The sequence below is a fragment of the Odocoileus virginianus genome, chromosome 9 (assembly GCF_023699985.2).
Source record: "Odocoileus virginianus isolate 20LAN1187 ecotype Illinois chromosome 9, Ovbor_1.2, whole genome shotgun sequence".
Lineage (NCBI taxonomy): Eukaryota > Metazoa > Chordata > Mammalia > Artiodactyla > Cervidae > Odocoileus > Odocoileus virginianus.
This window is the reverse complement of record NC_069682.1, coordinates 8,114,939-8,142,658: the sequence shown is the minus strand read 5'-3', so window position 1 is coordinate 8,142,658 and position 27,720 is coordinate 8,114,939. Positions and strand designations below refer to the sequence as shown.

General features: G+C 41.7%; 1 protein-coding gene across 4 annotated transcripts in view; it reads right to left on the bottom strand.

The window, feature by feature from the left end:
- Window positions 1–27,720, bottom strand: part of MACROD2 (mono-ADP ribosylhydrolase 2) — a 2,170,814-nt gene that overhangs the window by 623,982 nt on the left and 1,519,112 nt on the right. The gene's annotated exons all lie outside the window — the stretch shown is intronic.

The following is a 27,720-nucleotide window of genomic DNA, read 5'->3' as shown; positions in this document are numbered from 1 at the left end:
TTGACAGAAGGAGACATGTGGAGTACAGAAGTAAGAACAATCAGTAGGAGAGCCACGCCAGAGATGGGGGAGGGGTGGAGTCTGCCCGAGGGGGTGGAGTCTGCCCAAGGGGGCGGGGTCTGCCTGAGGGGGCGGGGTCTGCCTGAGGGGGTTGGGGTTGGAGTCTGCCTGAGGCGGGCAGAGTCTGCCTGAGGGGGCGGGGTCTTCCTGAAGGGGTTGGAGTCTGCCTGAGGGGGCGGGGTCTGCCTGAGGGGGCGGGGTCTGCCTGAAGGGGTTGGGGTTGGAGTCTGCCTGAGGGGGCGGGGTCTGCCTGAGGGTGGGGTGGGTAGGGATAGGGGCGGGTAGGTGGTAGGTGACCCCTGCCCAGAAGGGCAGGGTGAAGCAGCCCAATGTATTCACAATTTACTTCTCTGCAGGATTAGAAACAACACCCAACAATCCCACTTCTGGGCATACACACCAAGGAAACCAGATCCGAAAGAGACACGTGCACCCCAATGTTCATCGCAGCACTGTTTATAATAGCCAGGACATGGAAGCAACCTAGATGCCCATCAGCAGACGAATGGATAAGGAAGCTGTGGTACATATACACCATGGAATATTACTCAGCCATTGAAAAGAATTCATTTGAATCAGTTCTAATGAGATGGATGAAACTGGAGCCCATTATACAGAGCAAAGTAAGCCAGAAAGATAAAGACCATTACAGTATACTAACACATATATATGGAATTTAGAAAGATGGTAACGATAACCCTACATGCAAAACAGAAAAAGAGGCACAGAAGTACAGAACAGACTTGTGGACTCTGTGGGAGAAGGCGAGGGTGGGATGTTTCAAGAGAACAGCATCGAAACATGTATATTATCTAGGGTGAAACAGATCACCAGCCCAGGTTGGGTGCATGAGACAAGTGCTCGGGCCTGGTGCACTGGGAAGACCCAGAGGGATCGGGTAGAGAGGGAGGTGGGAGGGGGGACCGGGATGGGGAATACATGTAAATCCATGGTAATTCATGTCAACGTATGACAAAAACCACTGCAATGTTGTAAAGTAATTAGCCTCCAACTAATAAAAATAAATGGAAAAAAAAAAGAAACAACAAAACAAGAACCAGATGATTTTGACATGTTTCTTAAGCTTCATAGACGCTTCTCTATGTAGAACTGTGATTACATCCTAAAGGATTAGTAACTAACCACAAAATTGAAAGAACTTGTGGGTTGCTCTTTAGGGACAAGAGAAAAACAGGAGCCATGGAGACCATGGCCTTCTTCTCAGCCTGACTCAGTGAGAGAGAAAGGCACAGGTGAAACGGGCAGTGACAGTTTTGAGAAAAAAAGAAAAGAAGATGGTGGAATAAACCATATGGGCTGAATTAAGAAGACAAGACCATGGGGGTCATGTGTGGGTGTGACAATCCACTCTCTGCTCATCTCTCCTCACTCCCCACCACCAAAATAATAATAGTGATTTATAAGTCACCCCCCCCCAAAAAAAAAACCTTGTATTCTTCTATTCCTATTAGGAATGTTTTCTTTTTTTTTTGTTTTGTTTTGTTAGAGTGAATCACTGGGTAGAAAACTATTCAAGTATTTTTCAGTCATTGAAGGAGTCACCCTATCTTCAGAGACTTCTAGAGAATAAAAGAAAGAAGAAAGACATTCATGACAGCACAGTGGTTTCACGGCCACTCTTACATGACTGGTTTAATTTACTTCTCTTCAAGGGCAGGAGCCAGCCCTGTCTTAGAATTCATTTCTGCCTGGTCACCTTCTCCCTGCATCCCAGTCAGTTCCTTCAGCACCTGTGTAACTTGTTTAAACTCAAGTTAAACCACATTCATATGTATGCTTCCTAGGAAATATGAGTTTTTTGAAAGGTGTTTATTTTCTATAACCTGGACTATCCAGTGAGAACCTGAGTGTAGGCTAGCTCTGGCTTGCTTTCTGGTACCACAGTATTTATGCAGTGTGATGCTTTTAGTTAACATGGAGCCCCAGCAGGGCTATTCATAGGCTTCATAGCTCAGATTCTCTCTCTCTAGTGTGTGAGTGTATGTATATAAATATAAAAAACATATTCTATGTAAATAATATATGCATACCATACAGGCCATATACACTAGAATTATAAACACATTGTGCTAAGACTTCATCTTAGCTTTTATTATCCAGACTAAAAGGGCCTGGCCAGCCTCTGCCTTGTGTTTAGCATGAGTCATTTGGCCACTTCCAGAGCAGTAGATACCGCACCAAGGTAAGCAGACACCCACCTGGCCGGCTCCTGCAGGCTCAGACCCTCTTTCTGCAGAGACAGAATGACATACATGCTTGAGCCCAAACTATAATGTCATGCAAGATGGCACCTTCTATTTTTGTTTCTCTCACAAAGTTTGGAGTCGCATGCTTGCCAAATGAGAACTCCTGCATCGCAAGTATGTCAACTTGAGTATTTTATAATTAAATATTAAATCTATCTCTTCCTTACTTTCAAAAAATGCTATGGTTAGGGAAAGCAAAGTGTACCTGTCAGCATCCTGGCAGAAAAGACAATTTGCTAAGATGGTTTGCATACGGATATTTGATGAAGGGACCACGTACAGAGACGTGGCAGGGTGGAAAGGCAAGCAGAATACACTGGGACACTAGGGCCAAGGGGTGGAAATCATATTACCACTGCCCAGTGAAAGAGAGCTGGAGACATAAAGTGGAGCCGCCCCGTGAACCACAGTCATGGAGAGGCGCAGCCACGGCCATAGTGGGGATGGGGAGGAGAAGAGGGTAGGGAGTCAGGGGAGCTGGGATGGGGAGCATGGGGACATTGAGAAATATCCCAAGCACTTCCTCCCCGCTTCCCATCCTGCAGTTACCCCAAATCTCCCCTTTCCTATCAGCCAGACCCAAACAGAGTCTAGGTAGCAGGGATGGGGCTCTGGGGTGACCTTATACAGAGCGAGACAGAGAAGGGAGGGCAAGGGGTGGTGAGGAGGGGGACCGAACCACCAGCAAACAAGGGAGTTTTGCTGTCATAAAACACAGCCTTCACCACAGTTCTGGACTTATCACTTCTATAGTGTTGATTACTGCAGGCATAGCCCCAAAGATAGGGTAGCACGCAGCAATGGCACAAGAGCTCAGCTTGTGTCGGGGAGGGGCCAGAACCAGTCAAGTCTGCCTTGGCTACGAGCCATGGGTCTAGGAGCCGAAGTGGACAGGTGGGACCTGGTGACTCTGGCTCATGCCAACATGCGCCCAGTTTGGGGGGTGGGGTGGGGTGGTTGTTGCTCAATTAGATAGCAAGCTGCTTTCTCAGAAAATGAGTCCAAAGTTTCGTGACTGCAACCTTACTTGATTCACAAGCTGATCACTCACAAGCTGATATTCACAGCCCACAAATCTGCAGGGGACAGAGAGTCCCTTGAGGCCTGTGGCAATCAGGACCTTTACTTAATTAGCAAAACTATGGATCCATCAGGGCTTAACTACTCTAAAATCTCCTTCAGACCCTGATGATTCTTTGAAAAGATCAATTAATTTTAATACCATATGTTACATTTATTCTTTATTATTTTCAAATATTTTAAGTACAAAATGACCTTCAAAATGTATCTTCATGTGTGTTATGTGCTTAAATATTTTATATATTTTATATACACAAATGTTTGTGTGTGTGTGTATGTGTGTATGTGTATGTATATAAAGAGAAAGACAAAGCTTTTCTAATACCCTAGGGCTATTTTAACAGTGAGTGTCAATGAATTTAGCCAGATACCATTCAAGGGCATCAAACTTTTGTCTGACATGTTCAAATCAGGAGTAGCAGCCTGTGCAGAAGAGAAAGACAATTTTCCAGACTTCTCCTAAAGAAGAGGCACTCAGCCTTCATTTTAAATAAGTTCTGAAGGCTAATGTACCTAGTAGAACAGAAAGTAAAGTGAAAACATGCAAGGCATCTGCAAAGAGCAGTGAGTACAGTGCCTGCTCAAGTTTACTGCTTGAAAAAAAAGTCCATTAGTAAAGAGTATCTGGTGTTTAACAAGCGCTCCCCAAAACTAGTCCGGTTAGATACCTAGCAAAGGAAGATGTTGCCACATTCATCATACTGTCCTCTCCAAGCCCTTGTCAAGACAAAACTGTCTCTCATGTGTCAAGTGGGATTTGTGGGAGTTAATCTGATTTTTCTTTCAGGACCAAGGATCATAGGACTTTCATGAAGGAAGTCTTTAGTACTTTACCAATATGCTCAATTTTCTGCCAGACACATGAAACGGCTGTTTGACATCAACATTGCCTGTGATGCTCGACTCTTTCTTGTATTGATTTATCTGCTAACCTTGACGAGGCAGTCTTAGATTGCAGATGGATTGTGCACTAGGAGAAAGCCGTTTTGCCGAGAGACAACTTGCATTTGTGATTGACAGCCACCTCGCACCCACACTGCCTGGGATCTACAAAACCTCTTGAATCTCTTTCCAGGAAACAGCAATGTTTTCTTCCCTGCAGTCTTAGTTTAGGAATTAGAGAAAATGGCACTGTAAAATAGCCAAGTTCCTTATTTACTGTGACATTCACAAGCTGTCCCATTCTGTCTCCCAGTCCACCGGGAAGTTTTTCCTAGATGTCAAGCACTGAGCTGGAGCCTTGCAAATGGGAGAGAATTTCTAGCTTCGAAGAACTTGGTGAAGGGGAAGAAAACCCATGTGCACACATGCCCACACACACATACCTATGCACCATGGCAGGTAATACCGGTCTTCCACCCACATTCCCTTGGTTCTCCCTATTTATCATCTGTATCCTTGGCAGCCCATCATGGCTGAGTGCATCACTCACTATTCATGCACCTGGGTCTGTCAGAATGAGGCTTTCTCTGGCCTCTGGAGAGGACGAGAGGTCAGCTTGAACAAGTCAGTTGTAATGAAAAGTTAATGCCCCTGGGAGCAGTCCTTACCCACTGGACACATTCCCTGGTCTCCTAGGCCCTCAGAGGCACGAGTATGAACCATGATGCCCATGGTATCTCAGAAATCTCTGCCCTGGTTTCCTAGTGCCACAAATTAACCACGAATTTGGTGGCCTTAAAAGAATACAAATTTATCATCTTAGTTCTTGAAGTCAGAGGGGCAACATAAATTCCACTTCACTAAGATCAGGGGTGGGCTGGATTGCACTCCTTCTCGAGGCTGCAGGACAATTCCGTTTTCTCACTTTCTTCCGCTTCTGCAGTCTGCCTGCACACCGTGGCTCCTGGCCTGTCCCCATGTCTCTGTTACATTGTCCTTCCCTTCTTCCGCTCATGACGTCACTTCACCTTTTCTGTGACCCTTCAGTCTTCTTCTTCGAAGGAGCACTGTGATTATATTGGCCCCACCTGAATGATCCAGAACATTTTGCCAGCTCAATGTGCTTAATGTAATATCAGTGAAGTACATTTTGCCATGTAAGGTAATATATTTAAAGTTTCTGGGATTAGGATGTAGACCTCTTTGTGGGACTATAATTCAGCCTACCGCAGTCTCCAATAAAAATGAGCCCCACTTGCCCACAGTAGTAAGACATCAATTAATGCACCCTTCCCTGTCTCACTTTTCTATTCACCAACCAGTACTTGTGGGATTACCTCTTTAAGTTTCTTTTATCCAAATCCTTATTGCAAATTAGAAGACTCACTTGTGCCCATAAAGTTATTTTATAATGTAAGAGGTGCCCAAAGGCAGAATCTGATAAATACCCAAAGGAACTCATATACCACAGAAATTCAGACAAGGTGTGATCAATTCAATTTCAATTCCAGAAAGCACCATAGAGAGGGAAGAATTGAAGTTAGACTTTAAAGAATGAGAGTACTGTTCACATCCTAGTGAGTAATTTGTGATTTCCCTTCCTTCCTTCTTAAAATAGCTGTATCAGAGTCAGTTTCTGACCAATGGCGAGAAATACCACCATCTTGAAAGGAAGCACTTATCAAAACTCTCTCAAGTTCCCAAGTAGCGGCATATGACCCAGATTTTTCTAGTATCTGAAGACATACAATTTTGTCTGCAGGACTCCAAGACTGGAGAAATACTTTGCAGGCAGATCTTGCTAATTTTCCTTCTCTGCTACTGAAATAGGATGCAGCAATCCAACTGAATGAATATGTACTGGAGACCAAACACAGTGAAACACAATGCTGAGGGAGATACCAAAATAAGAATGTGACAACTATACTCTGTTCAAGAAGTTTATAAGCTTACTGGGGAAGCTAAACATGTGGAAAACAATTCTGTACTTTTTTAAAGAAAAAGAAAGACTACATCAATATTATTTTGACATCACAGACGATGATACTAGGTGGAAAGAAAACACTTCTATTGATGACTCTGAGAAGCCTGGTGATTTGGAAAACTCAGTATTTGTGAAGAAGGTTGAGGGATATTTTCACTCATGCATTTTCATTTTCTTTTTGGTTGTGCATGCAAAAGAGTGATATATCATAAAGGACTGTATCTAAAATAAATACAAAGTACTCTTTTGATAAGTGCATGTGCATGCTTGCATGCTAAGTCGCTTCAGTCATGTCCGACTCTTCGTGACTCTATGGACTGTAGCCCATCAGGCTCCTCTGTCCATGGGTTTCTCCAGGCATGAATACTGGAGTGGGTTGCCGTGCCCTCCTCCAGGGACTCTTTCTGGCCCAGGGATTAAACCTGTGTGTCTGTTCTCTGATTTGGCAGGAGGGTTCTTTACCACCAGCACCACCTGGAAAGCCTCCTTTGATAAGTATAAAATACAAATGTTAAGGGATTATGACATAACATCATAGTTGAATGTTTCTAAAATTACAGGGACAGCTTACAGTTGATAGCATTTTGGATCCCATAAAACAGCATAGCATAGTGCTAAATCAGTCCAAAATCTAGACATGTTGTCCCTTTATTGCAATTTTGTAGAAGATGTATTTGGTCACAAACGTTTTGCTTAAGTCTCAAGATGAGCAATATAAGTTCAACTGGAGAATACAGGTGACCCTCTCTTCTTCTCTTCATCTTTTGCTCTCCTAAGCTTCCTTTATTAGCAAACTATTTCCCTTACAGAAGGCAGCAAATAGCATCTTCTTCTCTTTCATGCAGTTTTACAAGGTGTGCAGTGCCTGAAAAGTTAGAAAGTCAGGCTGACTGAGAATCCTATGATTAAAGGTTTTCTTTCACAAGACTCCTCAGCAGGTCCACGAGCCCTCCAGCATCCTTGGGGAGTAATCTCCAAGGGTGACACAGATATCTGCATGGGAAACCCCTCCTTGAACTCTTTACAAGTCACAACACATGTCAGTACAAGCGGGTGGCAGGCAGCCAGGGGCCCTTGCACCGCGAGATATATGGCTGCTGGGCGCGGCTTATGCAGGACGGAGAGACCTGCTGAGGAAACATATTTATGGCAGCAAATGCTGAGAAATGCAGTCCCCCTTCCCCCACAGGCAACATTAAATTTTTTCCCATCAGAATGTAGATTTCCCAAGCACTCTCATGCAATTCTCGTGGAAAAGAATTGGTCCCCACACTGCATTCCTCTGCAAAAGTAAGCTTACCATAGCATTAATGCCAGTAGAAAAAGTTTCACCTGCATGACTTTCAAAGTATTTGGAGATCCACCTCTCATTAAAAGTGAGAGAGGGGTGACTGGGGACTTGCAGGGGAGGGGGAATGTTCCAGTGAGGATGAGTGAGAGGTCATGCTGTCTCCTGGTATAGCCGTGGTTGCCATAGGGTTGCGGAGGAGGGTGCAAGCATATGTCTACTCCCAGCAGGACCTTCAGGTAAGACTGCCGAGTGGAGATGTAGATCAGAATGAAATCCAGCCTAGGTCAGCTGCCAACATGTGTACTCAAGTTCAAGGGTGACAGTCTCCCCATCATCCCAGACTACCCCCACTAGCCCCCACCATCCCCACAATCTACCCCCATCCCCATCATCCACAGCAAAAGACTGGTTTTTCTTATCCCAAAGCACCTAAACTACCACGCCTTTCACCTATGGGATCACCTCTGTCCAGCAAGGATTGCCTTTTCTGACTTACGCTAAGTCACCGTGTAAGATGGTAGTTGTCCTACAAATCAGACAGGCATCCTTATTTGTCTGTTTGCTACATCTCTACCCCCATGAGAAGCAGTCAGTTACTGATATTGATGGGAATATGTTAGAAAAGCTGAAGCAGGGAAAAGAAAAAAGCTGAGAACCTGTGTAGTCGATGTCGGGGGAATGCCTTGTAAGAAGACGGAGGGGTATTTTCCATTCTAGTCCTTCTTGCCCATGATAGCCCAACTCAGACATCAAGAATAGGCAGGGAGAGGAGTCAAGACATCAAGCCTGATTCATTAAGTGAAATGTTTACCCTGAGGAATAATACAAACAAATCCACACAAAATAAACCAATGAACAACAACAAATCTATTATAGAAGGAATAAACAAACAATTTGGAAAGCCAAAAGCATAAAATCAACAGTGAACTTGATAATTATAAAAGACTGATGATAAAATGTTAATATGAATATCCAATACCTATGAACTCTAAGTGATTCACATGTTAAGAGATTTAATTGCCTTATTTCATTTAATTTCTCCCAATTTCAGATGAAATAGGTTTAATTCTTACATGCATTTTAGAGACAAGCAAACAGGTCCACAAGGGCATATATTTTGCCCTGAATTCATGGAGTCAGTAGGTGTTTCAGGTAGGATCCAGATCTAGGCAGTTTGAACACTAAAGCCATGTTCGATAACACATACACATATTTCTATTGTAGAAACCAAAACAAAAGATCACAAGATAATTTGCTTCCTTTAACTGAGACAAAATTGGCCATTTTAACCTTTGGGGAACATGCTACTTAAAAAAAAAAAAATGGAACTCTAATCAATAAATCCAAGTGGGCATCACTTATGAAGGGAAAGTGAACTGGAAGTGGAGAAAGGAGATGGCTCAGGGGACATTTGGAGGATAGATGTGTTCATGTCAGTAGAGATTGAAAGCTGAGGGAATTGACAAAGGTAGCACAACCAGCAGCTATTATTTTTGAAAATGCAAGCACAGGCAGAATTCCCTCAAGCCTGGGAAGCAGTAAATGTAAGGCTCAACTCAGAAAACAGGACGGAGGATGGCTGTGGTCACTACAAACAGCTGAAATGCAATTTTAGAATGACGGTTTCTACTTCTTGAGGGGATGTTTTCAAGCAAAAGTCACTCCATGATAGTTGATAAATGAGTCAGGCTTTTACCCAGTCTAATTTTAGCCTTCTCTGGATCCTGGTGGACAGGTTTTAAAACCAATGGACGAACTTGGTGGCAGGTTTTTGCCTCCTATAATTCTAGCCCTTTCACTGTGCAAACATTTCCTGGATGCCTACTACATGCCATGGTGTGTGCTTTTTCACATCTCATATTCTACTCGGAGGACATTTCATTCAACAAATATCTATTGAACAGCAACTCCGAGTCAAACACAGTATCAGGGGCTGCGTCACACACTGTATGTTATCTTCCCAATGCACTCGACGGTCCAGTCTTGTTACTCTTATCATGTAGATGAATAAAATGATGTTAAGGGCTTTACCAGGGCTCCCCTGGGGGCTCAGCAACAAAGAGTCTGCCTGCAACATGGGAGACCAGGGTTCAGTCCTGGGGTTGGGAAGATCCCCTGGAGAAGGAAATGGCAACCCACTCCAGTATCCTTGCCTGGAAAATCCCATGGAAGGAGAGCCTAGTGGGTCACAGTCCATGGGGTCTCAAAGAGTCACACACAACTGAGCGACTTACAAAACAAAACAAAACAAAAAATGAAGTTCGGAGACGTTGAGCAGCAAGCTTAAAACCACTCGGCTGATAAGAATCGAGTGGATCAGGCTAGGCAGACTGGACTAGAAAGTCAACATTCTTGCTCTTCTTTTCTATTATGGGTAACATAATAAGAGGTCGGAGAAGATGTTTTAGGAATTTAGGGGCAAAAATCTTTACCCGTTTGGGAATGAAAGGCAGAGAAAGTGGACCATGGAAACTTTCTGGAAGAAATGTATTTATTATAAACCCTATCAGATAATGGGTTTAAATAAGAAATGGGGAGCAGGATTCTGCAGAGGTGATGTAAGCAAAGGCAAAGAGACCAAAAATGGACTTCACTATAGAAAGTCTAGTTAAGGGAAGGAAAATTGGGCCATAAGGTAAGAAGCAAGTTAATAAAAGAGGGTATTGGAATAATACTACACTTGAGTGATGGCAGGAGGGGGACAAGAGGGAAATATTCAATAGCTATGGAGATTAAAATGACAAAAATAGTTAACAACTAATTATCTGTGGAAACGGGGAAAAATGGTGAAAAGTAACTACGGGCTTAAACCTCTGGGCAGTGTTGTTGCCATAAATAAAAGAAAAAAAGAAAAGAAAAAGGAAAATAAGATGACAGACATAATGGTAGACTAAAAGAATGCAGACAGCCTGTCTGTACCCCGTGGCCAGCACCCCCAAGAACACACACTGGGGTCCCGCCTCCCACATCCACAAGCCCGTCATTCCCCCTCATATCCCACTTGTATTTCACAGCTCTCTGCAAGCACTTTCACTTCAACCACATTGCAGTCCTCCGCTTTCGCCCTCTTGGTTCCAAGTGTAATACCTTTCCCAGTCCTGTAGGAGCCTCTTCCTTCCTTTCCATGAAGGGCTTCCACCCTCGTTCCAGGTTAACTCCAGTGCCCGCTTCCTGCACCGAGCCCGGCTCTGACCACGTCAACTAACAGACTTTAACGTCAACTCTTCTCATGCGTATTGCATATGTCTTCCAACTAGCAGTGATCTCTTGCAAGGTCAGGACTGCCTTTTTGTTCTTTTTTCATCTCTCACACAATGTATGTCAAAGTTAAGTACATCAGTCAGTTCAGTTCATTTCAGTCGCTCAGTCGTGTCCGACTCTTTGCAACCCCATGAACCGCAGCACGCCAGGCCTCCCTGTCCATCACCAACTCCTGGAGTCCACCCAAACCCATGTCCATCGAGTTGGCGATGCCATCCAGCCATCTCATCCTCTGTCGTCCCCTTCTCCTTCTGCCCCCAATCCTTCCCAGCATTAGGGTCTTTTCCAATAAGTCAACTCTTTGCATGTGGTGGCCAAAGTATTGGAGTTTCAGCTTCAGCATCAGTCCTTCCAATGAATATTCAGGACTGATTTCCTTTAGGATGGACTGGTTGGATCTCCTTGCAGTCCAAGGGACTCTCAAGGGTCTTCTCCAACAGCACAGTTCAAAAGCATCAATTCTTCGGCGCTCTGCCTTCTTCCCATCCAACTCTCACATCCATACATGACTACTGGAAAAACCATAGCCATGACTAGATGGACCTTTGTTGGCAAAGTAATGTCTCTGCTTTTTAATACGCTATCTAGGTTGGTCATAACTTTCCTTCCAAGGAGTAAGCGTCTTTTAATTTCATGGCTGCAATCACCATCTGCAGTGATTTTGGAGCCCCCCAAAATAAAGTCTGACACTGTTTCCACTGTTTTCCCATCTATTTCCCATGAAGTGATGGGGCCAGATGCCATGATCTTAGTTTTCTGCATGTTGAGCTTTAAGTCAACTTTTTCACTCTCCTCTTTCACTTTCATCAAGAGGCTTTTTAGTTCCTCTTCACTTTCTGCCATGAGGGTGGTGTCGTCTGCATATCTGAGGTTACTGATATTTCTCCCATAGTCGTCAATAAATAGTAGTAAACAATTGACTTCAGAATTCATTTCTTTAGTTCCTAAATATGCTTCTATATTCTAGACAGCTCCGTAAAAATGAAATACACTAGCTAGGAATGTGGTTCAAAAGTACCTTTCCCACCTTCAGAGACCTTTCAAAATACCTGAAATTCCTTTAATGGCAAAGCATGAAGAAGGGTGTAATAAAATTGCACAATCTGGGATAGGGTTTTTCCTTTGGTATTTAGTAGACCTATTCAACAGAAACTGTAATTCATATAAAACAACTTGATATTATGAAGCACTGATGTGCTCTCATCTGTAAGGTGGAAAAATTCAAAAGACCACTAGGTAAAAGATAGACTGAAAAGTATTCTGTCCTGGAAATTTTTTGTCATTTGCAATTTGCAGCATGAGAAGCCTTTTCTGTTTCACTGTTGGAAATTTTATGCGTCTTGTAGGATAACTGTTGATCACTGCTTTGTTACATATTGATGTGTGTGTATATTCATCCCAGTTTCCTTGGTGGCTTGACCTTCCCTGATAGCTCAGTTAGTAAGGAATCCACCTGCAATGCAGGAGACCCCAGTTTGATCCCTGGGTTGGGAAGATCTGCTGGAGAAGGGATTGGCTACCCACTCCAATATTCGTGGGCTTCCCTTGTGGCTCAGCTGGTAAAGAATCTGTCAGCAATGTGGGAGACCTGGGTTCAATCCCTGGGTTGGGAAGATCCCCTGGAGAAGGGAAAGGCTTCCCACTCCAGTATTCTGGCCTGGAGAATTCCATGGACTGTATAGTCCATGGGGTCTCAGGACTGAGTCGGACACGACTGAGCCACTTTCACTTCGCTCCACTTCCTTGGTGGCTCAGTGGTAAAGAATCTGCCTGCCAATGCATGAGACACAGGCTCAATCCCTGATCCAGGAAGATCTGGAGAAGAAAATGGCAACCCACTCTGGTATTCTTGCCTAGAAATCCTCATGGACAGAGGATCCTGGCGGAAGACAGTGAATGGAGTCATAAAGAATTGGAGATGACTCAGAGATTGAAAAACAGCAACAACGTATAATCCTCTGTGTGTGTGTGTATATATATATATGGATTTAAAAATAAAAAGCATGCTGCTTGGCCTGACTAAAAAAAAAAGGTATCTAAAACTCCACTATCATGGGTTCTTCCTCCGAGTCTTGCGCACTCTTCCATCCTTCAGCATTTCTAATGTTTTATCCTACCAGCAGTTGATGCTTTGCATGGCAGCTGAGACATCTGACAGAGAGGAAGATGGTTGCAGATAACTGAGAGCAGAGAGCCATGGCCTTTTACACAGGACGTGTGCTCAGGGAGCAGGAATGCAAGAAAAGCAGTGGACGGGTGAGAAAGAGGAGGAGGCCACGCTTGCGGAACCCATCGTTCTGAACAGCGACGGCCCCTCGTGATCAGATGACTCTCCTGCTCTGTGGCTGCACAGCCCTGAGCCTCTCCCTTCATGTTTACGGGCTGTGTTTTTAGAGCCCACCTGCTTTCATAGATTATGCCATAATACATCCTAAGTAATTTGAAGCAAGGTACAAATCACTAGTCAACCGTGAAATCATCATAGCACTCAGAATGGAACGACATTGGGATATTGGTTTCATTTGTAGTTAAGATGCCAACAAGGCTAAACACCAATTTCTTCCCACTGATTTAAATCAATAGCTTCTTTCTCTTCTCTTTTAATTGAATGAAAGTATGGGGAAAACATTCTGTTAACATCTTCAATACTCCCTTAGTCCAGGCACTTTCTAAGAGAGTCCTGTACCCAATTTTTAAGTTGATGTGGATCATGCAATTATATTCAGAACTTTGGTCATTATTACTTATTCAAATTCAGTGCAGTGGCAGAAATATTCATTACCTACAAAAGGCATTTATATTCAAGTGAAAGGAAAACACAAAAAGGTCGATCCAAAAAAAAATTAAAAGAGAGAGAGAGAAATGGAGTTCTGCTTACTGACATAAAGCCAACTAATTGGCATCTGAATTGATGCTTAGAAATCAGGTTGTCATTTCTGAACACTTCTTGAATAGTAGCTTAAGATCCTGGCATCACAGGAAGCTCTAATACCACGATGAGAGTTTTTCACAAATCAGTATGCATTCAGCCCTTCTCAGAGGAGAGCTCCTCACTTGCCACTGTACATTCAGGAAGGAGAAGAGAGCCTGGCACTTAGCAGGAGAAAATAAATATTTGCAGAAAGAATGAACAGAATTCCACCTCCTGCATTTTTGACCATGACTACAGCAGTTCGAATCAATAAATATTTGATTTATTATTCTGCTGCAAAATTCATTAACCACATGGCTGCACATTCTTAAAAGACCATACCTTGCCAGTCTTCTCTCAATAAAGTAGGAAAGGAAGGAGATTTGGAATAATAGAGCGAGCTAATTAACCTCTCTGAACCTCAGCTTCTTCATCTGTAAAATGGGGATAATAATATTTCCCGTGGGGCTTCCCAAGTGGCGCTAGTGGTAAAGATGCGCCTGTCAATGCAGGAGACAGGAGTTTGATCCCTGGGTCAGGAAGATCCCCTGGAGGAGGGCACTACAACCCACTCCAGTATTCTTGCCTGGAGAATCCCATGGACAGAGGAGCCTGGTGAGCTACAGTCCATAGGGTTGCACAGAGTCAGACACAACTGAAGCGACTTAGCATAACTCAAAAACATCTCCCTTGGACAGGCCGTAAAGATGAACAGATCATGTATGCAATGCACATGTCCTGGTTTGCCTCCGCCAGAAGCAGACCTTGAGACAAGGTAGTAACATAAATGGAGGACCACCCCAGAAATACGGTTAGGAAAGTGGAAAGATGGAGAGTAGAAACCTGATAAAGGGTGGTTATCAAGCCAGTTACCATGTGGGCATTCGGGGCACAATCTCAGTGGGGAACTTTGGGAAATGGTGTAGGACATATACTTCAAAGTTATCTTATCTGAGGAGCAAAAGAGGTGGGGTATTTATCCACCAAGTCCCATTACTCCTGGATTGCAGGTGGCTGGTATGTGTGTGATTTGCTTCCTGGACATCCTGACCTGGCCTGGTCTTCAGCAGAGCAGGTTCCAGAAGTCAGAGAATGCTCTCAGAGAGAGACGCAGGTTCTGGTAGGAGGATGTCAGGCTGGCTGCACAGACACGATGAGTGTGGAGAGGAGATGAAAGGGCAGGGCGGGGCAGCATCTGCTACAGAGCCTGACCTTGGACTTGGCACCAGGACGTGTTCAATAAACAACTGTCAATTATCATGACATCTGTAAAGACTTGCTGGGCCTCTAAGAAATGCTCCTCTTTAGAAGTAAACATTTAATTTCAATTTTTATAGGATTCAGGGAGACCTTACAGTGTGCTAGAGCTTGTCTGCTCTAGCCGTGAAATTGACATTATCAGGATTAAAATAATTAGGGAGGGCTGCTTATAGGCTATTAAATATCAATGACTTTAAAGTAAATAAAATTCATTTTATACTTATAAAACAACCTCATTTTTCTTCTTTGTGTTTTCCCAAGCTCTTGTTTTTAAGCTTTTCATGGTAAGCATACCAGAGAAAATATTATCTTGAAATTCTTATGACTTAGAAGTAATAGAGAGGGGAAGGAACGACAAAGAAGGATAAACATATTGGTGCCAATTTTATGTCCATCAGTCAAATCACATTTTGAGGGGCTTAAAAATTTGGACGTTTTATTAGATGCTGAGTCAGTTCATAAATATGCCAGAGTTGACTTGTAAAATCTAGGTGAATGACACACCATGTATTCTTTTACCTATCTTTGCCCCATAACAATAGCTGTTTCCAGGTAAAACTGCAAATACAGTGGCAATTCTGAATGGATGAATAATTGAATTACCTTCAATAAATGTGCATAACCCCATGGCTAAAATAATTTGGAAGGCTGCCTAGTCAGTGTATCACAATAATGCCAGGCAATGTGCTTAAATAGATGAAGGCATTCATGGTTATTGAATGAATGAATGAAAGAATAAATCCATAAAGGCAAAGACCTATGTAGAATGACCAGATTTTCACTCTTCCTGACCAATCAACCCTTGGATCAAATGTAAAGTAGCTGCTCCCCACCATCCCTACCCCCGAAATGTTACTACTCAAAAGTTAACAGAGAAGAAGGTTGGACAACCTAAAAAAGGTCAGCCCACTGTCCATACCTTCTTCCCAAACTGTAGGCGTGTCCTGCTTTCTCATGCCTCACCAGTCCAGAGAAGAATCTGAGACACTCCCCTGACTGCTGGTAGACCACAGACAGTTCTGAGCAGGGTCTCCTCTCAAACAGCCCAGAGGAGTGCGCCTCCATCCATTCCTAAAGTTATCAGAGAAAACTTGACCTCTTCTGGGAAGTCTGTCTCAGGCTTGCCAAGCACTCATCTGAGAGCCCAGCCAGAACCTCAGTGAAGTCAACTCACCTGAAAGCTCTTACCACAGACAGAAATATGGTCAACTCACCACTCCCACCCCGCCTGCCTACACTTTAGGGGTATATATTAATATGTTTTATTTTCAAGTTAATAGTCAAAAGTAATTCTTAAAATAAGATGCATTGTGGCAGTAATATATATATTTTTAAAAAATTTAATAGCATTTATACTTTATACGTTATAAAGAAATCTCACTCACTGGGGCAACACTCATCTGTTATATTTATTTGTGATCCTTGTTATGTAGAGTGAAAAGCAGTGCTGTACCTTAAGGAAAAAAAAATGGGGAAAGAGAGTATCAAGAAAAGAAAAAAGCAAACACAAAACCATACAAACTAGCTTTCAGCAGGGAACAGGCTGAGTCAGTGAATGAAATCAGGCCTCTCTCCACAGGGAGATGATGGTGGCAGACGATTCTAACCAGTGCTTATGGGGCCTTTACCACCAGCCTTTTGCAGTGAGGCATTTGAGATACAGTGATGACGAAGACACAAACCCTGCTCTTACCCAGCCCAAGTTAAAAATATACTTTTCAAGGAGAACAACAATGAAGGTAAAAATAAAGCTGGCCTGGAGGCAGAGCAATCAATTTTCAGGGGTAGGAAAGGAAGGGATAGCTAAAGATGCGTTTTTGAGATAATTAGTAGCTGAATGGGTACAAAAGGAGCGGAGAGAGAGAGAGAGAGTACATTTTTTTCCCCCCAGAAAAACAGGGCATTTATGACGAGTTCATAATTGGAAGGAAACCCCACTGAAATATTTTTTAAATAGGTAGTTATTTTATTTTTTTCCAACATGTTCAGAGAAGAATAAAGCTAAGGTAGAAGACTTTCAGAAGAAACTAGAAGAATCCAGGAATGGTTAACATATAAATTATACATATCGTTGGAGTTTATCCCTTTCCTGAAAAGTATTTCAAAAATCAGTAAAGAAGAAGGTTGAATAGTTCATATGGTAAGTGACTTAAAATTAGAGAAATTCATTTAGATAAATAGAAGTGTTGGCTTGAGGGATCAAAGCTGTCTTTCACATACTGTTCTCCATATCCCCACTTTTGAGTAAGTGGTCTCAGTGAAAGACTTGTCTTTCAAGAGAAGAACAGTCAGTCAGAATACACCAAGCATATGGCAGTTCTATTTCCAGTTTTTTAAGAAGTCTCCACACTGTTCTCCATAGCGGCTGTACTAGTTTGCATCCCCCACCAACAGTGTAACCAAGAAGCCAGATGGGACGGCTGCGCCAACCAGTGAGTGTCCGTTGATGGGTAGGAGAGGTCCCCCATCAAATGACTAAAATAAGAGAAGGGACTTCAATATTTCATTAGTCTTAGAGAAAGACAGATGGTTTCCTCAAGTGGAGGGAGCAAGAACAGGGTGGTTAATCACAGGGTAAGTTTAGGATGAAAGACTCAATAAACTTCATTTGTTCTTAAATATGTTTTGTAAAACAGACTTTATCTTTAAGAGCAGTTTTAAGTGAATTTTAAAGTTAAGATCTTAGTTAAAACCTTTGTTAGATATCTATTTTAGTGGCTATCTCCACCATCCTTTCCCAGGGTAAGCTGAGTCAAATGGTCCACACAGTCTGAGTCAAGGATGTCAAACATGTGGCTCTTCCACACCTAGTGCGTCCTCCTTCCCTGGCAGACATCAGCAATCGATACTGGCACACTCTTGCTCTGAACTCATACTTGAACTTACAGTACTTTTCCGCACAGCCCTTCAGACAACCATTCCTCTCCACTGGTACTGACATATGAGATGTAGGAGACTGCCCATTCCTGAGCTTTCTGATTCATTAGCTATGAATTCCTAGGGGACTTTAGAGTTATTTAAAGAGTTTTATGAGTTCATATTTATACTCTTGAGAGCCCCTTGGACAGATCAAACCAGTTAATCCTAAAGGAAACCAATCCTGAATATTCATTGGAAGGATTGATGTTGAAACTGAAGCTCCAATACTTTGACCACCCGCTGCAAAGAGGCCGACTCATTGGAAAAGACCCAAAGATGGCAAAGATTAGAGGCAGGAGGAGAAGGGGGCAACAGAGAATGAGATGGTTGGATGGTATCACCAACTCAATGGACATGAGTTTGCACAAACTCTGGGAGACAGTGAAGGACAGGGAAGCCTGGATTGTTATAGTCCATGGGGTTGCAAAAAGTCAGACACAACTTAGCAACTGAACAATAACAACAAATGAATTTGTATGTGTATCATGACTGGCCTTTAGAATGAATAGTGTGCTTCATATATGTATATGTTACTACTTTACAAGTGTATGCATCCATTGAAGTTAATAAAATGAAAATACTTTGAAAAACATTACAGAAGTCATAGCTGCCTTTTTGCCACTATAGAATAGAGACCTGTGAACTTTTCTTTGACCTTATTTAAAAAAAAAAAAAAACTCTCTTATTGGATAAGTTTGGGAACCACTTGGCATGTGCCATCAATGTTTACCCTGTGAAAACTGTGCAAAGTGGTAGTGATATATCCTCAAGGCAGACATTGGTCTCTTTGTACAAACACAAAACTATGGCACAGACATATTACAAATTATGACTCAATTCAGCCAGTAAATATTGTTCTCCTTTTTTACTAAACTTGAAGTTGAACAAAAGCCAAGTAGCTTCCAAACCAACAAATAAAGCAAAGCATCAAGAAACAAAATTACCACTTGTATATTTAAAATGGCACAGCTATAATATATATTTGCCTTCTTAGCCAAATATCATAGTAATAGCAGTTTCCTTTATTATATTACAAAGACTTTTTTTAAAGGAATTATAGAAGCAAGAGGTCATGACATGCCTTGAAAAGTACATATGCTATACAAATGCAAGGGGTTCTCATCACTTCTGATTATAGATTACTTGCAACTGCCCTACAGTAAAAACTTCATTTTGAAATATGTTCATTAGGTGCACTTGATTTTTGGTGGTCTCTACTTTTCCAGAAAACAAAGCAAACCCAGTAAGAATCTGCATTATTATTATATTTCCCAAAGGCATTCATAAAATATCTGAGACATGGACACTGTCCATACAAAAGCCATACTTCACATTTCACAAGCATTTTCTCCAATAATTTTTCAAGAGTAAATTTTTCACTTCCCATAGATGGTTTCTTAGAGGAAATGCTTTGGGTAGTCCCAAAATTGGCAAGAAAGTAGCTCCATCTGGAAACTAGATTTCATGTAGTTCTTACAGACATTTTCACCTAGCAGGATTCCAATAGAATTTGGGTACTGTCTGTGATTTTGATTTGTTCATAGAGTTAAAGAGAAATAAAAAATGCCAGCAATTGTTAGTATGTTCAAGAAAATATGTAAATAAGGTTAGTTCAGTTCTAGAACAACAAAAAAAAAATATTTTTACATAGCAAGTTTACCCAACTACATTTGCGCACTTAATGCATAAACAAAATATTTACCAATTCAGGGGAAATCCTAAGGTTGCAGTTTAAAGGTACCAAATTTTAGGATGGGCTGTGAGGCAGCAATAGTAACTAGACCAGTTTGTCTTATGCAGCTGTGTTTTTAGGCTCTTTCTGAGGGCAGATGCCGGCACCGAGCTGTGCGTACTCAGAGGGGGAGGTACCCAAAACTCACGATAAAAATAAGCAGCATTTCACTCATGTTTCGGATGATCATACCATTTGTGTAAGGTAGATATTGTTATCCTTATATCAAAATAAAGCAAAATAATACAAATTCCATTGTATTAAAGTAGAGCCAAAGGAAGGTTTAATAACTTGCTTGCAATAATCCAGCAAGTGTGTATAATGCTCTAAGGACTCAGCCTAAGGACTTCTAAGCCCTGGTTCCATGCTCATTAATGGTATAGTGCTGTTTCTTGCTTTCGTAGGAGAGTCCAGTAGAAAAGAAAAATGTAACATATAACCCCATATTTAAGTAGAATATAGTTAATGTGTTAAGAAAATCCCAAACAAAAGATATTGGTAGAGCAGAGTGAATTTATTCCTGGCAGAGGTAGAAAGAGACAACTTCAATTAAATACTTAGATAGCGATACTTTATCACATGCTTCTAATATAAATCAACATTGTAAGAACATCCCTGGAATCCTTTTAAGTGCCATAAATCTTATACAAAACACAATATGGAAAAAATTAAAAGCATTTGTGATGAAGAAGACTGAGGCTTTCTTGCCCATCTTCTCTGCATCTATCCTTGATTCTCTATCACACATAGGTGAGTTGTTCTGGGACAGGCAGACCTCACTTTGAAAATCACTGAGCTCATAGAAAAGATTACCAAGCATATGCAAGTGTCACGGAGGCTGTGGTGATTTGATAGAAATGGGAATGGGGTGCTGTGTCCCCCAGGGTCAAGAAAGGCAAACAGGAACCACCACAGTTATTGTAACAGAGAATGGAATAGCAGGGACTGGTCACACAGGTTTTGAAAGACTGCAAAGGTATCATATGCAAATCAGGAAGCAACTACCACTCAAAGCCCTACTGGACAAAGGGAACCAGCTTTGATCACTGGAACTCAGAAGCCTGGAGGAGTGTCCCCAACAGAGCAGAAACCCAGACTTTGAGGAGTGGGCCCTGCTCAGGACCCCGGAGGAGTTGCCCTGGCTTCTGGGACCCAGATCTCTGAGGAGGGCATAGAAGGATGGCAGAATTCACCATCCCCTAAAGTGCCACTTTGCTTTAAGGAGTACTTGGAGCTAGAGGCATTAAAAAAAAAAAAAAAGATACAACATAGCATTCTAATCTCCCCTTTTCCTCCTGAAAAGAGGAAATAAAAACACCCTTCTGAAACATGTTCTCCCTGTACTAGGAGAAAAGAAACATTTTTTGACAGGGAATCAAAGCTGAGAGAATCCCCTCCAAACAGGTGCTGTTAAAAGAATTTTTATCTTCCTCTAGCTTCCCTGTATATTTCAGTTACTTTTCCACATTGACTTTCTTTGTTCGACCTGCAATGAAAGTATTTCAGTTTTGCCACTTCTCTGGTCCTTTATTTCCTTATGAGGGCTCCCATGTCACACAAAACTTACATAAATTTGATGTTTTTTTCTCCTGTTAATGTGCCTTGTTAAGTGTTAGTTGCTCAGTCACGTCCGGCTCTTTTGTGACCCCGTGAACTATATTGCCCATCAGGCTCCTCAGTCCATGGGGATTCTCTAGGCAAGAAAGCTGGAGTGGATTGCCATGCCCTTCTCCAGGGGATCTTCCCAACCCAGGGATGGAACCGAGGTCTCCTGCACTGCAGGCAGATTCTTCACCATCTGAGCCACCAGGGAAACCTATGTCAGTTTAATTTGCAGGTTCAGAGGAAAAGCCCTGAGACAGAAGAGGTAAAATTCTGTGTTCCTACAGGATGCCACCTGCCAGTGTTTCTCAGGAGAAGCCAGGACCTGAGTGCCTTCTGAGGTGCTGGGGTGGAAGCTGGAAGAAACGGCTTTGGCCAAGGTGAAGATCCCTGTGGGGGTGTCAACACGGATAGAAAGCAAACCGGAAGGAGCACAGATCCTGAAAAGACACGTGCCTGCACCCTTCTCCTGCCTCATGGTCTTCGCACATGCTACTAGGAAGTTAGGCCCTCCAGACCAAGAGCAAACAAGTATCCACCTCAAACAGCCCATCACAGAAGCAAAACTGAAAACAGCCTACCTAGTCAGGGATGGCTCCATATTCCTAACACCAACCCAGCTAGGCCATTTTGCAAATTGCACTTTTCATTTGGGACTGGAGACTATTTTCTGTGAAGGCATTCGCAGCGTAGCACCCTTGCAGCTTGGAGGCAGAAGTGCCATTTCCAAAACTGCCCAGTGTGCAGACTGCCACATGCACAATGACGCCTTGCCACAGTGACCCCTGGCCCAAAGCAAACATTAGATGCCATCATCAGACAGCATCCTCTGTCTGATGTCAAGTCAACATCCTCTGTAAGACTTGGTCATGTTGGAAGTGTGACAAGGTGAAGAAATGTGCACCTTATATTGCACGAGGTGAGATAAATCTTCATAACCAGGTAACCTCCTTAATGGCAGGGCCCATGGATTCTCGAGGCAAGCGTACTGGAGTCGGTTGTCATGCGCTCCTACATGGATCTTCCCAACTCAGGGATCGAACTTGAGTCTCCTGCATTTCCTGCATTGCTTTACCGCTGAGCCACTGAGAAAGTCCTACATATACGGAGCACAATATGCAGACTCACAACCAGCTCGTTGAATTGAAGGCATTTTTGTTTTTTAATAAAGGGGAAGCAAAGCACAAAATGAATAATCCAGGAAGAGGTAATGCAAGCTACACTTTAATATCTACATGACTTTCAACATCACTATCTCCTTCTGCTTTTGAGGTACACACAGTAATACAATGGTGCACCTCATTTTAGCGTTTTTTTTTTTTTAATTCTAATTTTTTAATTTCTTATTTTGGCCACATGGCATGCAGGATCTTAGTTCCTTCACCAGGAATAGAACCCAGGCCCCCTGCAGTGGAAATGTGGCACTTTAACCACTGGACCTCCAAAGAAGTCTCAGGGGCACTTGATTTTAAAGCTGAGGAAACTGAGACTCTTCAAAGTGGGTTTACTGATTCAAAGGGATATGCACGTTTTAAAAGCTAGAGTTAGATTACTTTGTAAAAACAGATGATCAAAATTCACATCCCATCTGCATTACATGAAGTCTTAGTTTCTCCATACCTTCACCAGTACTGGTTGTTATCAACCTTTTTTATTTTCTTTTGCCAGTCAATTGCATAGGAAATAAAATGATATTTTATTTTTTTTTGTTTTCCTGACAACTGAATATCCTTTTATATGCTTACTGGTTATTTATATTTCCTCTTTTATTACTCTTTATGTCTTTTGTCCATTTCTCTGTAAGGCTGTTCATATTTTTTTCTAAGAATTATTTATATATTAAGGGTTATATCACTCTGATAGCCAAGAATTTGTCTTTTACTCAAATTTAATGTCCATCCAAAATTCCCACCCACACATTATACAAGTATTATCCTGAAATTTAATGTGATTATTTTCTCTTTTTAACTGTAGATTATCAATCCACATGTGCTTTGTTTTTCTGCTTTGGTGTGAGACAGACATTCCTCACGATTGATTACAGTTACATCAACTTAGCTCATTAAATAAATTACTATCTTTATTATTTTTCCACTGAGCTAAAATGTGGCATTAAACTCACATTAAGGTCCCAACTATACACAGATACTTTTATGAACTTTGACTCAGTGGGGGAACTTTCTGATGTACTTAGACCACTTTATAACATTAATTAAAGGGAATCACAGAATAAGAAAGGATGTTATTTCTACTAAACTGTTCTCTACAACTGTAGATTCATTTTAAAGTAAATAAAAACCCTAAGTTGGTGCCTTTGGTTTTGGAATTACGAAACACAGAGTAGATTTTTAATAATGAAACAACTAGAACAGACAATTAATGACAATAAACACTTCTTCATAATGGAAAGTAAAAGTCACTCAGTTGTGTCCAACTCTTCGCAACCCCATGGACTATAGAGTCCATGGAATTCCCCAGGCCAGAATACTGGAGTGGGTAGCCTTTCCCTTCTCCAGCGGATCTTCCCAACTGAGGAATCGAACTGGGGTCTCCTGCATTGCAGGCAGATTCTTTACCAACTGAGCTATCAGGGAAGCCCTCATAACGGAAAGGGAACAATTAAATTGAGCATTAGACATTATCCAAAAGTTTTTGGGTTTCTTCGTAACACCGTGGGAAGTCATCCTCAAAACTGTAAAAAAAAAATATATATATATATATATACACACAAAAGTTCTTTGGGTGATAATTTTATAGCATTCGGAATAGTTCACAATGCAAGTGACACATAAACCAACTCAAACTCGCTTGAACAATTATATGTATGTGTATATACTCACATAACTAAAAAGTTCAAGAGTTATCCCACTTCAGAAATGGTTTAATCCAGTGATCCACATAATATCACCTAGACCTAAGCTGTCTCCATCTCTGGGATCTTCTTTCATCTATGTTGCTATCACTCTTGGGTCCAAACGATAGTAAAATGCCTATAAGCAACTACAAATCTACTTTTGCTCAGGTTTAATTTCAGCAGAAATGACAACAGTGTCTTTTTCTAGTAACTTCCCCAAACTGCACATGTCTGCATAATCTCTGCAGCCAAAAGAGTAGATCAAATCTACTTACCAGACCTCTGTTATATGCCTGTTTCTAGATAAGTCAGTATGACCGGTTCTAGGTTACAAACTACATCTCTGTGGCTGGAGATGAAATCCATGAGAACTATTTGAACTGATGGTAGAGGTATGACCTCAAAAAGAAAATTTAGTGTATTTCTATGTCTCATTTGAAGAAATAAGAAGGTAAAATACTGAGAAACTGAAATACAAATATCAACCATATGCATCATCTCTGTATCCTACTAATCCCCTAAGAATCTCAATATATATATGGGATCCCGAGAGTGGAAAATTGTCTAGAAAAAGGTCAAGAAGTGACAAGGTTGCCTGAGCTCTGAAGACTTCCTATTCCCCTTGCCCAGCTTCTTACACAGATTTGGAAGCTTGGCAAACAGCTGGAATCCTTTAGGAAGATTAGAGAATGGAGACTGAAAGTGTCATAGATAATTATTAGATAATGATGAGGATGGTGAGCATTTAGTGTCACTGGGAAGATCAAGGAAATTTCTATAAAGAGATAGTGTGGCAGGGGTAGTCAGGGACGCTCCCGTTAAAACATGGCATATGTTGAAAAGCTGCTTCAGATGTCAAATGTACGCAGCAGAGAGCATCTAGCCCCCTTCTTCTGCTGTAACTTTCTTCCAAATGAGCATCCATAGTACCTCAACACTGAAATGGGGTGAGCAGGAGGGCTGTGCAGTAGATACAAGACACCCAGGCAGACAGCAGTGATAATGCGGAGACACTAATGAAAAATACATCGCAGACAAGACAGTTTATTCTCTCTCTACAAATCTGCATCACTGGAGGAAAAAAGAAAAGTCAAGCTTCCCAATTCTAAATATTAGCCATGTTTTCTTTCTTTCTTTCTTTCTTTCTTTTTTTTTGAGAGACTGTACCCTCAAGAAATGTTTCTTCTTTGATTTCAGGCCTACAAATTGCCTTCAGATACTATTTCATTTTCCATCCTTCCTATCAAGGAGGCCACGGCAGCTCTGGGAGCTTCCTGGAATGTCTACATTTGGCTCTAAGCTGGAACTTCCAACTGCCCTTCAAAATTATGGGCAAGAAGACCTGGAATCGCTGCCAAAGGACTTAGGACTCTGATGCTCACTCAGCACACAGCTCTTAGGGGCTGAAAGTGAAGGGTCAGGAGCAGGTGACAGGCTGTCTCTCCTCACTGGCCCAAAACTACTCTCCATCATTCTGGTCCAGATGTATCAAGCCTGGAAGAATCCCTTGTACACAGTGTGGTGGGCACTCAGGAAATAATTGTTGAATTCTGAATGAATGGACTATTAATATTAAATGAGTATTATCAGTGTCAATCAGGTGTAGCATTTAGTGGGCATCTGTTGAATAAATGATGCATTTTTAAACAGCTCATCCCCTTTATCTCTCCTGAAGCATTTAGTGTTCATAAGTTTAGTGTCACTCTCTGATTCCATGCTAAACTCTGTGTAAGAACCTTGTCTTTAACAGGTATGCTCGCCTAGGATATATCTCAGGTCCAAGTCCACATTTTCATCACTGAAAATGACTTCTGGTTTATATCACAGGAGCTTCATGAAAGTCAAGTTACCTTCCCTAGAGAATGCGAACATCTTCCTGAGTCTGACCACAAAAAATGAGGCTAAGGTCTAATAATTACTGGGAACTTTCTTTTTAAAAAAAGAGGGCAGAGTACATTTCCTTTTTATGAGTTCTTATATGATTTATCTGAATGCTGTGGTCATCCTTGATCCACAAGGGAATGGTTTCTGAAAACATGTGGATTCATTATTATCCAAAATTGTCTTTGGAAATGCTCAGAACAGTTTGAAACCAAGCCTGTGTGGCAGGATTCAGCAGTTATAACCCAAATTTTCTTCTACTAGTGGAAATAATTGGAAAAATGTAACTCAAGATTAGGGTTTAGGAAACAGAAATAAATAATACCTACTATTTATTATGGAAGAGTTCTCTGTGAATCAAATACAGCACTGAACACTTATGCATGTTTTTTTCATTTAATGTGCAAAGCAGCTCTGTTAGGGTAAATTATATTATCTCCATTTTACAGAGGAGGGGAAACCACAGCTCATAGAGATAAAATAATTAGAGTGAGAGATAGTATGTAAATCCCAGTGAGTGTGCATGCTCAGTCATGTCCAACTGTTTGCAACACCATGGACTGTAGCCCACCAGGCTCCTCTGTCCATGGGATTTTGCAAGCAAGAATACTGAACGGGGTTGCCATTTCCTACTCCAGGGGGTCTTCCCAATCCAGGCATTGAACTTGCATGTCTTGCATTTCCTGTATTGGCAGGTGGATTCTTTACCACTGAGGCACCTAGGAAGCCCAAGTTTCAGTGTAAGCAACTTCAAAGGCCCAAATCATCACAGGACATCAGGCACCTCCCAGGGACCTGACACATTAATGTTGTGAAAAGTGTATCTTCAAATGGCCAAATAACTTAGAGTATCAGCTATATGACAGAGAAAGGACAAAGGAGAGATTTCCACAACCAAAGACAGAAGAGTTTGGTAACATATCCTTTCCCCAACTTTAAGAAAACCAAGTCATATTCTAGCTTGGGGTCATCATGGTTAGTACCAGAGTAATGTTCAGATAAAATAGCATTTCAAAGAAGTCAGTGGGATTGATTATTCTCCAATCATGCAAATCCAGTTGCTTTGCACTTCAGAATAACTGAAATATTTCAGTTATTCTGTCTCCATGTGACCCAATTTCATCAAACAAATTTATAGCATTCCAAGATAGCACCTGATTGTACACGTAGTTACCAGAAATAATAAGGGGATGATGGTCAAATTAACATGGCCAAGTTGGCTGACAAAAAGTTTGACAGACTTGCTATATCTATCATTACACAGTTGTGGCTTCTCAGAATAGAAACATGTCAGATACAGAATAGTCAAGTCCAGAAATCCTTGTCAAATTGTACATCCTCTAATAACTTCAAAAGTAATAGAAAAATTAAACTGAGGACAAGAATTTCAGACTATATACAGTAAGTACAAAATACTCACAATCATTTGAATTAATCCTTATATCTAGCTTAGTGGATGTTCGAAAGTAAGATACCTTTCAAAAAATTAAAAATGAATTTCAGTTCCCTTCCACAACTTCAGTCTTTGAGAGTGCCAGCCTGTCTGCCCAAGAACAGATAAAATGAAGTGATATGAAGTCAGTTGCCCACTGTAAAAAGCAAGCTGAAATAAAACTATAAAGCCTATGAGAGGGTAAGCAAATTTCACTTCCACAGCTCAGTGGATCTCAGTCCTGGCTAAACATTAGATTCTCCTAGGAGACTAAATAAATCCTGAAGCCCAGGTCACAGCCAAG